The sequence below is a fragment of the Lepidothrix coronata genome, unplaced genomic scaffold, assembly GCF_001604755.1.
Source record: "Lepidothrix coronata isolate B3197 unplaced genomic scaffold, Lepidothrix_coronata-1.0 Scaffold62, whole genome shotgun sequence".
Lineage (NCBI taxonomy): Eukaryota > Metazoa > Chordata > Aves > Passeriformes > Pipridae > Lepidothrix > Lepidothrix coronata.
The window spans coordinates 3,662,080-3,671,806 of record NW_016690242.1 but is presented as its reverse complement, the minus strand read 5'-3'; the positions used below and the strand labels follow the sequence as shown (position 1 = coordinate 3,671,806).

Genomic DNA, 9,727 nt, shown 5'->3' with positions numbered 1-9,727 from the left:
AAGGAAAAAAAAAGGTTCTAATACAGAAAAAAAGATGCTCTATTTCCATTTTTCATTTATGCAAATTACACTCTGAATAAATAAATCTACATAATCCACCTTCCTGCTAGACAACTTGCAGTAACATTTGCCAAGAGAAAGACAGGCTTTTCTGATACTAATGCATAAAACATGCTGAATAGAAAAATTAAAACAAATCATATTGAGTAAATAGCTGCTGTGTAGCTCTGGAAAGATTAATAGAGGTACTGATGAGTTACTCAGGATTGTCTTGTTCAATTATTTCAAACATGTTACCAGTTAAAGGTATATTGAAGTTAAGGTTTAATAGAGACAGTCATATCCCAAACCACTGAAATCTATAGGAATTTTTTTCCCTTAATTTCCATGGAACAGGCATGTCAATCTTTCTGCTGAAGCACCCAACAGTGTCAGCTTGTTAGTCCTGGAAAACCAACCTATTCAGCGTGTAACTGATGTGCTGTGCAGGGGCTGCAGCCCCAAGAAAGCAGATCTGTTTTGGGAATGTAGGAAGTGCCTTCCCTAATTTGATCAAAACTGATCTTTGCTCTGTGCGTTCTCTGTCCGTGTGAGATACAGGCTTGATGACTGTAAAGGTTGCCACGAGTCTTGAGACTGCCACAGGGGAAGTCAGTGTCAGTGTGTTCTTTATCGGTATCCATGGCGTTCCCCCACTGTGATTGCATAGGGTAGATGATGAAAGGCAACTCTTATTCTCTATGGTCCATCCAGAAACTATCAAACTCTGATCATACTTGGTGCTTAGACACTCTCCTCTAAACTGTCAAGTATCTTTCCACACTGGAAAATCTACTCTGGACAGCTGAATCCTTATGCTGTTTTCTCTAAAGAATTAAGACTATTCCACAGGGCTGGGTCCATCAAAAGGCTTGAGTATTATAAACTGCATCACTACATTTTTACATACTGTGATGCTTCATGGAATTCAAAGATATCTTTTCTTGGTGGAGAAATCTAAGTTCCTTACATGCTTCCTGAGGGCAGTGGAGTGTGGGATATACAAAGCCTACAGACGGAATAGGAAGCTACTTAAGAAGGCCAGTAAGAAAAATTAAGAAAATATGATTTAATACTGTGCCTCTGCTAAGAAATCACAGCCACAAGACTGGCACTAAAAACAGTGTTTTCTAACAATTACCAACTATCTGCAGGAGAATAAATTCTTTCTCTTTGTTTACTATACAGTCTGGTTGTTCAAAGCATACATCTGGGATATGGTATGACACCCCCCTCCACCAGCTGCCAGGAGAGTTTGTCCTTGGTAGGCTATTTGGTGTTGCAGACTTGAGTTATTTACTTGTCAAATCTGCTCCACCATGAATGAAAATACCTGAATATACTTTGGAAGAGAGAAAAAGACTGATCTCCAAATAACCAGCAAACAGTTTTGTGGCTGTGGCATTCAGCATTGACACCAGGTCAAATCCAACTTGCACACAGTGGAAATCTGAAGGCAAGCATGTCGCCTTGGCCACCGGGAACTTCTTCCTGCAAGGTCTAGTAGGCTGGCTTGGAGAATGGTTTGCAGATCAGCTCCTTCAGGCAACATGGGATGGGCTTATTTTATGAGAGAAACACAGCACGGCAGGTACCTATGCCCTTCGGGACCTTCCCAGCAGACAGTTAAATGGTTTGGCGAAGTGAGGTCTGAATCCATGCATTCATCTGCTAAAAAGGCTAGATAAGTTAATAAAATTCCAGGCTTCCAAAACTCGTGGTATTGGATTTAAAGAAATGGATTTACAGCTTTTATTTCTAAAACCATTATTTTAAAGCAATGGGTTTTGCCAGAACACAAATCAACACTGACAGAACATAAAGAGAACGGGCGCGCTAGGCAGCAGCCTGGGGAGTTTGGTCTGACGTTGCAGTGGAAGGATTTGTTCTCCGCACCGCATCGTAAATACAGCGGGGCGTCCGAACCCGGCCCGGACCGCGCGGGGATCGTGAGGGGCGGGGCGGAGCGGGCGCCGCCAGGCTCGGGGCCGCCAGGGCGCAGGCGCGGGTCGGGGCCCCGCAGCGGCGCAGGCGCGGCCGCCGGATCCCATCAGGCTCGGGGCGGCGGGAGCGCGGCGGGCCCAGCATGTCGGAGAAGAAGCAGCCGGTGGACCTGGGGCTCCTGGAGGAGGACGACGAGTTTGAGGAGTTCCCGGCCGAAGGTGCCGGACGGGGCGAGGCGGGGCGGGCCGGGACGTGGCGGGACGGCAGGCGGCGGCTGTGGTGCCGCCCGCAGGCCGCGGCCTGGGCCGGCCGAGGCGGGCAGGATGCGGCGGGCCCGGGGCTCTGTGCCCGGGATGCTCTGTGCCCTGTGCCGGCCCGCGGGGCACCGCCACGCTGTCCTGGGCTGCTGTCCTGGGCTGCCGCCCCGCTTCAGCCACACGGGAGCGGCTTCCCCGCGGGTCCCTGCCCAGCCCTCGCCGCGGTCAGGGGCTACAGCCACACCAGGGCCGGGATCGAGCGCGGTCGTGGTGCCCGTGCCCGGCTCTGTGCGGTGTCACGGCGCTGGGCACATCGCCCTGGAAGTGCTGTGTCATTGTGCGAGGGAGCTGCGAACAAGTGCGGGAGAAACTTCCCTTCTCTCGGCACTTAAGATGAGAATCCCCAGGGAAGAGCAGGGATGAGGGTGAAAACTGAGTGTGAGGTGCAAACGAATGTGAAAAGGAAATGATGTGCTCCGTAGTTACTCTGAATCACTTTACCTTTTGAAGCACAGATATTTATGTGTTGATTTGCTTTTCATAGGTACAAATATACTGAATGAGGAAGTTGAATTCAGTAAAACAACTCACTGTCCCTTTACAGAGATAATCTGGGAAACATCTCTATTAGGGCATGTTTGTTTTCTATGTCCTTAATTCTAGAAATTGTCTCAAGCTGTGGATATTGAGAAATTTTATATATAGCATGATGGATGAAAAGTTAGGCGCCGTTTTCTGTAATATCTGCATTACATATGGTTTTTCCGTGGCCTTAGATATCCTGAATCCTTCAGTACTGGTAAAAATTGTATTTCTCCACTTGTTGACAGGAAAAGTTAATAGCGTAAGTGAAATACTAGCTGAAGTAAACTTAGAAGACTATCTCTTCTTTTTCATTTGTATTTCCTAAACAGGAAAAAAGTGTTTAGCTGTGCTGCTAAAACAAAGTACTGTGCAGGCTTTCTGGGTGGAACAGAGATTTTAATAGGAGTGATCACCAGCAAGGCTTCTTGCTGTTCCCTCTTGCAGAAAATAAGAACCTCAAAGAGGCCCATTTGAATCTTCAAGTGAGGTCACAGTTTTGAGGTGTTATAAAGAGTGTTCAGACCAATTTGACTGTTACCTGCAGTGCTTAGGAGAGTGCTGTGATAACTGTGTGCTCAAACCCATCCTACACTGTTGTTCCTTCAAGTTAAAACACCACTTTCAATGCAGCAGAAAAAACTTTGTGTTTTATTACCTAGGTTTTAACCAAAGGAAAATAGATAATGCAAAGCTGTGTTAAGGGATGAAAATACTGGCTCCTGTGGTTTATTCCAACTTAAAATTTTTCTTAAAGCAATTTATCAAATCAAGTTTATGTATAAAAAGCAGACAGACACAATTTTTATAGGACACTACGAAGTATAGCATTAGCATGGTAGATTAAAGTGTATGGGAATCAATCACTTAAGAATTTTTTTGTACAGTGCATTTCAGAGTATAAAAGGTAATGTATAAAATAATACAGGAGGGGATTAAAAAAAGCCACCTAAATTCTAAAAATTGGTTTTTGTTTCCCAAGTGCAAAAATAGGACAATCAGTGATCAGCATATTAAAATACATTCTTAAGGAGTCCAGCCATGACAAAATTATAATTTTGATATATATTAGTAATACTTAAGGGTAGTGGGCTTTCAAATGCTCTTAATACTTTCAATCCCCAATAATGCTCCATTATTTTTTCCTTTTATTCAGTCACAGGCATATAATGTAGCTGGGAGTGATAACTGTATTGTGCAATTTTGGAGTATAGTATCAACATACAGGTGCTGTAGAATCTTGTAGCCACAGTGATGAGAATGTAATTCAGGCTTTATTTTCACACTGTTCCACTCCTTCAGTGTGGAAGATCACATGGGCCGTTCTGACTCTTTGTCACTCAGTGTGATTTGGAGCATGTTTTCACAGTCTGCCCAACTGATCTTTTATGATTGAAGCTGCTGTTTGTTGTGCTGGATACAAGTTACCGGCAGATTTATTTTTTTTTTAAGTTTGTGGTTCTGTCTGAGTTACTTGTATGTTTGCAGATAGCAAAGTATGACTTCGTAATTTTTAAACTGGTTTGGGCTTTCTTGTTTTGTATCTTTGAAATCCAGATAAATAATTGGTAAAGCTTTTTTATTTTAACAAAAAAAATCAATTGTATATAAATAGGCAAAGCTTATTGCAGGCAGTTCTAAATTATAAGTCCTTCTCTTTGAGCAATTAGCAACACAACTAAATTCAAATAATGTGGGTTTTTTTTATCTGCATTTTCCCTTCACCTTTTCTTCCCATGTTTTTTTTTCTTTTGCTCTTATAGCAGGATTTTTATGGTCCTTCATCTTTTCCCATTATATAATTTATATGAGTAGGGAAGTTTAATTGTAATGCCTTTTATACATGTGTCTTCAATCAGTTACAAATGGATTTTTGTGTCCTGGTGAATGACAAATATTAATTTTGTTGCCTGTCAGTGTTAAAAAAAGGAGGTGAATGTGCGAAGACCAGGCTTTTTTCTTAGAAAGTTAGCTGTTCACAGGGAATTAGTTTTTAATCTTTTACCTCTCTAGCTTCCCCTCCCCCATACCTCCATCAGTGTTTAATGTTACTTCAGGCCTTAGTCCTCAAAGTGTTCTGTAGAAGGGCATCAGATGGCTCACTGAACTGTAAGGGGAAGAACTCTTTAAATACACTACCAGACTTTGAGAAAGACAAGTGACAGAATTAGGGGCTGCTTTTGGTTTGGTAGCATTTGAAAAACTTGGTGTCGTTCAGTAGGGGAAAACTGAGAAACTCAAAGAAATTGAATTAAGCCCACTTGTGTTTTCATGGTGATTCTGAGCTTTTAATTTTCATCATTTTTCTAAACTATTTAGTTTGATCATAATTTTTTTTAAATAATGATGCATTAAGTGGGCAATGAGTAATTTGTCAAGAATGATGTGCCAGATTACTTTTTTATAGGGCAAATAGAAATAAGGTTAGCAAATGGGCATTTAGTGCCTTGCCTCTCAAAGGAAACAGCTTCTGCTGTCTTGGGAACCCAGAAATAGCTGGTTACAGGTATCAACTGCTGATTGCAGATGCCTGTTTCAATTTGCCTTTACTTCTGCATCATGGAGGACCTATGCATGTGTTTTCTCAAAAGCATCTGATACGTATTCACTTTTTTATTCTGAAAAAAAGTATATAAATACAAACTGGAATCTCACACCTTTTGCTGAGCTTTTAGGAGTCAAGTACTTGATGTTGCTTTCTTTTTACAATAGTGTTACAGTTTGTCCATTTGTTTATCCATTTGTATGTCCATTGTCCAAAATGTCTTTTATGAATGTGTAATCTTGCAAACCAAGATGTGAAGTGTGTAATGATTTTTTTTTAACCAGGTTTCACTTTTATTGTAATTCAAGAAATTGTGAGGCATGTTTTAGATCTTTCTGTCTCATAACACTTGAGTGTGATCCAGACTTCTCTGTTAAACTTAACAGAAGCCTACCTTACCCAGAGGCTGAGCTAATCTGTCAGTAACACATGGTACCAAAGCTATGCAGCATACAATATTTAGACCTCCTTTTCTGTCTTTAGATTGGACTGGTTTAGATGAAGATGAAGATGCACATGTCTGGGAAGACAATTGGGATGATGACAATGTAGAAGATGATTTCTCCAATCAGTTAAGGTAATTTTATTTTAACTTACTGTTCTAGAAGATGGGTGAAATGTTTAAAATGGCACTGATTAGTTATTATTTCAAAGTTTGAAATCTGCTTAATTTAAAAAAATAGAGGTCTGAAATGGAAATAAACGAAAGCCCTACTTTTATGCTTTTCTATTTAAAGTCTTTCCGAACCAGACTTAGAGATTACAGCACTCTGAAGTGCTGATCAGGATTTCATCTTTTAATAATTCTAGTGATCCCTGAAATATGCCTTATGATACCAGGGGGACAAACAGTGCAAAGATCTCTGCAAGCTGCAACACAGTTCACACTTTCTCAATTTACCATTAGATCCCTTTTCTAATGACTTTCCTGCATATATGTGAAAGTTCTGAATTGTGCTGCAAGGATTAATGGCAAGGCATCCAAGATTATCTCTTCCGTGCTATGTGGTGTGCAAAGTTTTTTGTTTGTACTTTCAAATAGCACTGCTGTTCTTTGTCCAAATGGGCAAATTTTCTAGAGATCAGTGATCTGTAATAATGTTAAGGTTCTCTTCTGTGTGATGAGCATGCTGTTTATGAGCAACAACAGCAAAGTAATTGTTAATTATATGCTTTAAAAAAAGTGATAGCAATTTGGGTACCTCTAAACCAGTTGCTTAATCCTCTTTGTTACTTGTTTCAGTAATCCTTTACTGATGCATAATTATAACTTAAATTGTTTCAAGCATCAGAACAAAGCCAGATTTTATAATTAATCCCTCAGTATGTTGCATGAGGAGCAAACTGTAATACAGCCTGCTTAAACAGTTCCTGGGTTGATCTCCCTTGTTGTACTCCAGCAAAAGCAATTATTTTTGTATCTTCTACATAAAAGATCTTTGGTATAGTTTTTTTCTTAAGAGGTTGAAAGGCATAAAGCTGTAATATTGGAAAACAGGTTGATAGGTAGTAAAACAGACTTTCAAGAGGTATAATAATTCTTGATAAACATAATTGATCTAGACAAACCTTCCCTAACTGGCCTTAATTGTAGCCTGTAGTATTGGTGACTGTATACTGTTTTGCAGTGTTGCTTGGTTGCAGCATGGTTTTATTTCATCTCTAGAAAGCAAATACTGCAGTCTTCCATTTTTAAAATTCCACTACTAACTGTGTAAACTAACCTGAAATATTTTTGGTGATTTGGAGTTCTGTATGTAGAGACACATATGCTAAGATGAGGAGATGAAACAGGGTGCATCTCTCTGTGTTTGGAGACAGGTGAGGAGCAAAGTGGGGACAGGCCAGGAGCGATAACAATTATAGTTGCTGACTTGCTGTCCTGGCCACAACTAAGGGCAAAAAAGCAATCCTTTCCCTCAGAATTGTTCACTGCAAGGAGTATTTCACCAAAACATAAATAAAACTACCAGAGTGCACTATTTTTAAAACAAAGAAAAAGCTTAAAATTGTCTTGGAAGCACATGCATTTAAATGATTCAGAATTGTTTGGTTTAAGGAAATCTTGAGAATAAGTGTATAAGATAATACTTTGGTTTTTCTAGCGTGTTTGGAGTTGTTGCAGGCTCATGGGTGCTGCTTTGAGTCAGAGGGCAATAACTGTGATTAAAACAAATATTTGAATTTTTCACTGAGAAGTCACTTCTAGTGATCTAAGATATAAAGCTGAAGTTCAAGAACTACAGAGTAAGTAAGGTCAAGGTTACTGGTGTGAATCAAAAAGCAGTATGACGTTGATATTCTCAAATGATTGTATATTATATGGTACATGCAACTTTTAAAAAAAATCATTTAACGGGATTGTATCTGTGTTTCAGTATATCTATCTCTTCTATACAGAGCTGAATTAGAAAAACATGGATACAAGATGGAAACGTCATAGTTTTTGCAGAATGTGGAGTGGCTTAACATGGAACTGTGGATAGACTATATTGAGAAAAGAAGAAAAGGTGGAAAATGAGAAGACACACCTAGTTCATTATCTGCTTGGATTTATTATTGTTTTGTATAAAAAATAAAGTTTTTAATCTTAGCCTCGTCATACATTCAACTGCTACTCACCTGGTACCTTGTAGTTTGGTTCTGAAATGCCCTGTGTGACAGAATTCATGGACTTGCCTTGAATGCCACTAATGATCTGTCAGTGGCTGACGATCTTGCACCAGCTTCTGTCATGGGGAGCTAAATATGTGTAACTAGAATGAAGACTGTGAACATTTCTGTCACAGGGAATGTGGAGGTGTCAAAAAGAAATAAAATACTGGTATATTCCAATTAAAATGTGGTAGAGATAGCAGTTTTAAGGAGTGATAAAGCTTGTTTTGCATCAACACTTTATTTCGTAATTACTCGGGTATTTTTGTTAGTAATTTCGTGTGGGTGCTGGTTTGGTAGACTCAAAAGATAAAACCTGCTTTAAAGTGTCCTATGACAGCAGAAACCCAAACTCTCCAATCTGGTCCTGTCATTTCTCAGATCTGTTAACGAGGACACCTCTCTGGAGGTGAAAGAAGTTTAAGCCTAGGAGTCTCTGCTGAAATTGTCTCCAATTTGCCAGTTGCAGCAGTTCATGTGTATCACACGAACAGGCCTGCTGAAAACGGAAATCAAACTTCCAGCTCGTTTCACAGAGGCCAGCAGATAGTTGCCAGGTAGATATGGCAGTCGTGACTGGATTCGATTACTCTCTGAACTAGAAAACAAGGTGAAAATTGTAAAACCTATGACCGCTTCCATGAATCTTCCCCAAAGGAGCTGTTCAAGCTGGTGTATGTAAAGACAGAGGGAGATGTAGCCATGATTCCAAATTTAATTTTATTTTTTTTTAAATAAAGAGGCAACTGTAGTTACATACTAACGGAATTTGAATTAGCTGCTTGCTTTTTCAGCAGTTCACTAGAGAAGCGGAGCCTTAATTGTTATTTATAGTGAACTTTCAGAATAAAGGTATTAGTTGATGGACATGGAGTTATGGAATTAAATGCTTTAACCTTGTTAACTAAATAACCGAGTCTCTTATGTTATAATGGCATTTATTAATGCAAAATACTAGGAAGTTTCCCTTCCCCCAGATTATTAGGTGGTGCTGTATTATAGCGGAGGCAAGATTCACTGTGACCCTTGCTGCTTTCTGAAGATAATTCTTTAAAGACTGAGACCTTCCATTGCCATCTGAATGGCTCTGCAAAACTAGATGTTTCAGATGGTGTTGGATGTTGTCAGTTTGTCCAGTTCTGTGCTGCTTGGGAAAAGAAAGGGAGGCCCTTTCAAGTAGGCTTGCCCTAGGGTCATTTAAGTTGTTCACATTGAAATGTGTGTCTCAGGCAGCCCAACTCAGTAGAATACATAGTCCTTGAGTTCATATTTTGATAAGTAGGAAATGAAAAGTCTGTCTGTTGAGTGGCAAATAGCAACACAAACATCCTCAGGTTAGTGTTGAGAGTTTAAGAACAAAGTATGTTGAGTACAGTTCTGGGATTATTAATGCATGGGTACTGGGAAGTTGAGTAATGGGACTGACCGAAAGAGGATGACAAAATAATTACGGAGATGTCTGGTGCAGTCTGGAGAGGGACAGCTGCTTTCCATTACAGGATTTTGGAAACTTTACTAAAGCAGCCCTGTCCCATCAATTGCTAGCAGCAGGAGGAAGCCATGGAGGTGGAAAAGCATCTTTGCCTAAAGAAATCTTTGTTTTTGCTGAGCCACAGTTGTGTTAGTATCTTTTTCTGCTTTTTTCACAAAAGCAGAATTGGAAGGAAAGCCTAGGCTGAGGTAGCCTGGTGGCTCTGCACTCTTG

The 9,727-nt window shown here is 40.1% G+C and overlaps 1 long non-coding RNA gene across 1 annotated transcript; it reads left to right on the top strand.

Annotated features, from left to right (window-relative positions):
- The first annotated feature begins 2,177 nt into the window (after positions 1 to 2,177).
- Positions 2,178 to 7,856, top strand: LOC108498719. Its single transcript, XR_001875282.1, has 3 exons — positions 2,178 to 2,201; positions 5,851 to 5,944; positions 7,746 to 7,856. It is a non-coding gene; the product is annotated as an uncharacterized LOC108498719 (long non-coding RNA).
- Positions 7,857 to 9,727: the final 1,871 nt, after the last annotated feature.